Source organism: Mytilus edulis, chromosome 7, assembly GCF_963676685.1.
Source record: "Mytilus edulis chromosome 7, xbMytEdul2.2, whole genome shotgun sequence".
Lineage (NCBI taxonomy): Eukaryota > Metazoa > Mollusca > Bivalvia > Mytilida > Mytilidae > Mytilus > Mytilus edulis.
In genome coordinates this window covers 88,161,724-88,167,776 of record NC_092350.1, presented here as the reverse complement: position 1 = coordinate 88,167,776, position 6,053 = coordinate 88,161,724, and the positions used below count along the sequence as shown (strand labels likewise).

The following is a 6,053-nucleotide window of genomic DNA, read 5'->3' as shown; positions in this document are numbered from 1 at the left end:
AGTCATATGACCTATTTTTGTCTTTAAACTGTACAGAAAGCTACATGTGTGTAGTTCATTGTATTCATAGAGGGATTGCTTGATTGTTGGTTGCTTAACGTCCAGTGGCAAATATTTCATGCATATTCAGGACGAGAACAAGTTCACAATAAATACAATAGGTAGATCTTGTCATAATAGAGGCCGTAAGGGATGATTGTCAGGGAGATTCATAGAGGGAAAATAAAATAAAATCAAAATGACAAGAGTTATAAGAATTGTAATGGACAAAATTTCAAGGAGTAAACCTGATACATTATACAGCGTCAAAAGTTTTTGTGTTTTCTCCAAAAACTCTGAAATTACAAACAGCAATTTCACTGTCTTGTTCAGTTGTTGTCACTGCATTTGAAAAGTAAACTGTAAAAGTGGACATCATAAGCAGAATAACTCAGACTATAAAAAAGTAGTTTGTTAATTTGTTAAATAAAAAATGTAACATTGTAACACACATGTCACTTTAATTACCAATATACTTACTTACTTACTTAAGGTGGTATGGGAGTCTAAAATAAAAATGATAGCATTTGTTCATACTTTGCCAAAACGTTGTATCTATTGATACATGTTGAAAAATATAATAAAAATGATAGGTCACCGTGCATTTTCTCAAGCTACAGGACGGGACAAAATGACACATTTTGTATGGATTATACAGGAAAAAACACCATTTTGTGATTAGAAACTAAACAAAATGATAGAATTGTTAAATACTTCAGGAAAAGATAGCTTTCAGACACTGCTTTGAGAATATCAAAAGAAAAGATAGGGTCACCGTACGTTTTTTCCGGCTAAAATACAAAATAGGAAAATTCCATACAGAATCCTTCAGAAAATGCACTTTTTTAGAGTTACCTCCCCTTAAAATGTCAATTAAAAAAATTAAAAAAACAACCAAAAATAATTAACATTTGCAAAAATATCAATATTTTAGAAGTTATAGTCTTAAAAATTGGTGCTTTTAAATGAAAATGTACATTAAACATCTGCATTCCTGCATCAAATTTTGCTAACTTGACGGAAAATCTGGACCTTTGATTCTCTGTTTTTTACAATCCAAGATGGAGGAAGACACCCATACCACCTTAATTTGAATTATTACATTTGTAATACATCATTATGTGCAGGAGAGAAATGCTTAAGTAAGCTTTGATTTACTTACAGAAACTTGGTATAGCTGCTGCGGAGGGAAATCTTAAAGATGTGGAACTATCTTTACAAAATGGAGCTAATTTGGAATATAAAAGAGTAAGTGATGTAGAAATATTTAAATCATATAAAGGTATTTACTTACAGTACACACAAGATGAACCGGATAAATCACTAGATATAGGAAGATGTGGTATGAGTGCCAATGAGACAACTCTCCATCCAGGTCACAATTTATAAAAGTAAACCACTATAGGTCAAGGTACGGTCTTCAACACAGAGCCTTGGCTCACACCGAACAACAAGCTATAAAGGACCCCAAAAAAATACTAATGTAAAACCAATCAAACAGTTGTTTTTAGAAAATTAGTCATTACATGTTTCTGTAGTAAGAATAACAATAGTAAACATGTAAAGTAACTCCTGTTTTTACACAAAATCTTTGAAATGTATTAACAAATCATTGATGTATACCACATTTATCGAATAGTGGATAGAATACCAAGGAGACAGTCACATTACATTAGTAGAAGGAAAATAACTTGGCAGAAACAAAAATACTAAAAAGACAAACAACAGTCTCTACAACATTACACAAAACAACAAGAACAAACATGAAATATGTAATAACACTTTTATTTCATTTGGTTGCTGTCCCATAACTTCATAATTAGAGTAAAGCTGGAAAATTGTAATTCATTTCATTATACTTCACATGCACTTTCCCTGTTTTCTTCCTCGGAACAGTATATTTAGCTGGAAATGAATCTGATAGGCTTTTCAGTATAAAATCAATAAAATCTCGGATTCCACGAGACTTCGCTAGCTATAGATTTATGGATTTTGGTAGCGTCTTACTGAAAAACTATTGGAACTACGCAGTAAATTAACCTGAGCAAGCAATATGCATTTATCACTCCAGTACTGAACATGACATGTGACACCTGATCATAAAACATTAAATTACCACTCCTGTACTGAACATGACATGTGACACCTGATCATAAAACATTAATTTACCACTCCAGTACTGAACATGACATGTGACACCTGATCATACAACATTCATCTACTACTCCTGTACTGAACATGACATGTGACACCTGATCATACAACATTCATCTACTACTCCTGTACTGAACATGACATGTGACACGACATTGTACAACATTCATTTACCACTCCTGTACTGAACATGACATGTGACACCTGATCATAAAACATTAAATTACCACTCCAGTACTGAACATGACATGTGACACCTGATCATAAAACATTAATTTACCACTCCTGTACTGAACATGACATGTGACACCTGATCATACAACATTCATCTACTACTCCTGTACTGAACATGACATGTGACACGACATTGTACAACATTCATTTACCACTCCTGTACTGAACATGACATGTGACACCTGATCATACAACATTCATTTACCACTCCTGTACTGAACATAACATGTGACACCTGATCATACAACATTCATTTACCACTCCTGTACTGAACATGACATGTGACACCTGATCATACAACATTCATTTACCATTCCTGTACTAAACATGACATGTAACACCTGATCATACAACATTCATCTACTACTCCTGTACTGAACATGACATGTGACACCTGATCATACAACATTCATCTACTACTTCTGTACTGAACATGACATGTGCCACCTGATCATACAACATTCATCTACTACTGTACTGAACATGACATGTGACACCTGATCATACAACATTCATCTACTACTCCTGTACTGAACATGACATGTGACACCTGATCATACAACATTCATCTACTACTCCTTTACTGAACATGACATGTGACACCTGATCATACAACATTCAAATACTACTCCTGTACTGAACATGACATGTGCCACCTGATCATACAACATTCATCTACTACTCCTGTACTAAACATGACATGTCACACCTGATCATACAACATTCATCTACTACTCCTGTACTGAACATGACATGTGCCACCTGATCATACAACATTCATCTATTACTCCTGTACTGAACATGACATGTGACACCTGATCATACAACATTCATCTACTACTCCTGTACTGAACATGACATGTGACACCTAATCATACAACATTCATCTACTTCTCCTGTACTGAACATGACATGTGACACCTGATCATACAACATTCATCTACTACTCCTGTACTGAACATGACATGTGCCACCTGATCATACAACATTCATCTACTACTCCTGTACTGAACATGACATGTGACACCTGATCATACAACATTCATCTACTACTCATGTACTGAACATGACATGTGACACCTGATCAAGCAATATGCATTCACCATTCCTGTACAGAACATGACATGTGACACCTGATCATACAACATTCATTTACCACTCCTGTATTGAACATGACATGTGACACCTGATCATACAGTATTCGTTAACCACTCCTGTATTGAACATGACATGTGACACCTGATCATATAACATTCATTTACCACTCCTGTATTGAACATGACATGTGACACCTGATAATACAACATTCATCTACTACTCCTGTACTGAACATGGCATGTGACACCTGATCATACAAAATTCATTTGTCATTTCTATACTGAACCTTACATGTGGCACCTGATCATAAAACATGCATATACTACTCCTGTACTGAACATGACATGTGACACCTGATCATACAACAGTCATCTACCACTCCTGTACTGAACATGACATTTGACACCACATCATATAACATTCATTTACCACTCCTGTACTGAACATGACAGGTGACACCTGATCATACAACATTCATTTACCACTCCTGTACTGAACATGACAGGTGACACCTGATCATAAAATTCATCTACTACTCCTGTACAATATAGATCATGAAATCATCAATTTAGACTTCTGGGAACACAGGATTTATATCCAACAAATTCTATTCGAAGGAAAAAGACTAAAATCAGAGAACTTTCTTTTTATGCCCCACCTACGATAGTAGAGGGGCATTATGTTTTCTGGTCTGTGCGTCCGTCCTTCTGTCCTTTCGTTCGTTCGTTCAGGTTAAAGTTTTTGGTCAAGGTAGTTTTTGATGAAGTTGAAGTCCAATCAGCTTGAAACTTAGTACACATGTGTCCTATGATATGATCTTTCTGATTTTAATGCCAAATTAGAGTTTTAACCCCAATTTCACAGTTCACTGAACATAGAAAATGATAGTGCAAATTTCAGGTTAAAGTTTTTGGTCAAGGTAGTTTTTGATGAAGTTGAAGTCCAATCAGCTTGAAACTTAGTACACATGTGTCCTATGATATGATCTTTCTGATTTTAATGCCAAATTAGAGTTTTAACCCCAATTTCACAGTTCACTGAACATAGAAAATGATAGTGCAAATTTCAGGTTAAAGTTTTTGGTCAAGGTAGTTTTTGATGAAGTTGAAGTCCAATCAGCTTGAAACTTAGTACACATGTGTCCTTTGATATGATCTTTCTAATTTTAATGCCAAATTAGAGTTTTAACACCAATTTCACGGTTCACTGAACATAGAAAATGATAGTGCAAATTTCAGGTTAAAGGTTTTGGTCAAGGTAGTTTTTGATGAAGTTGAAGTCCAATCAGCTTGAAACTTAGTACACATGTGTCCTATGATATGATCTTTCTAATTTTAATGCCAAATTAGAGTTTTAACCCCAATTTCACGGTTCACTGAACATAGAAAATGATAGTGCAAATTTCAGGTTAAAGTTTTTGGTCAAGGTAGTTTTTGATGAAGTTGAAGTCCAATCAACTTGAAACTTAGTATACATGCATGGTTCCTATGATATGATCTTTCTAATTTAAATGCCAAATTATAGTTTTTACCCCTATTTCAGGGTCCACTAAACATAGAAAATGATAGTGCGAGTGGGGCATCCGTGTACTATGGACACATTCTTGTTTATGAATATATTTCTTCAAAACAGTATTGTTTCCTGGATCATCGTTAAAAAACCCAGTTTAGACGTAACACTATGCTTTAAACAAGTGTGTAGCTAAAATGATTGTAAAGTAACCACTTCAAAACAATTGTTTCTATCATAGCAGTGACAGTCCATATCATGTTTTATGATCAGGTGCCACATGTAAGGTCCATTATGTGACATAACAATCACACTTAATCTCAACACAATCATATGACAAAGCTTTGACACTCTTTACTCAACACCATCAAGTGACCTAGCCATGACACTGTTGTACTCAACACCAACATGTGATAAATATAACTGACACTCTTTTTACTCAACACCAAAATGTGACATAGCAATGACACACTTACACTCAGCACAAGCATGTGACATAGCAATGACACTCTTTTTACTCAACACCAAAATGTGACATAGCAATGACACTCTTATACTCAACACCATCATGTGACCTAGCCATGACACTGTTGTACTCAACACCAACATGTGATAAATATAACTGACACTCTTTTTACTCAACACCAACATGTGACATATCACTGACACTCTTATACTCAACACCAACATGTGACATAGCCATAACACTCTTTTACTCAACATTAACATGTGACATATCACTGTTACTCATATGTTCAATACCAACATGTGACATAGGCATAACACTCTTATACTCAACACAAGCATGTTACATAGCAATGACACTTGTATACTCAACACCAACATGTGACATAGCCATAACACTCTATTCGTCAACACCAACATCTAACATAGCAGTTACACTCTTATATAAAACTCAACACCAACATGTGACCTAACCATGACACTCTTATACACAATACCATCATGTGACCTACCAACATGTGATATAGCAATGCTTTTCTTATTTTCAACACCAA

At 34.9% G+C, this 6,053-nt stretch overlaps 1 protein-coding gene across 1 annotated transcript in view; it reads left to right on the top strand.

Annotated features, from left to right (window-relative positions):
* Positions 1 to 6,053, top strand: part of LOC139483478 (uncharacterized) — a 766,788-nt gene that overhangs the window by 700,995 nt on the left and 59,740 nt on the right. The window lies entirely within an intron of this gene.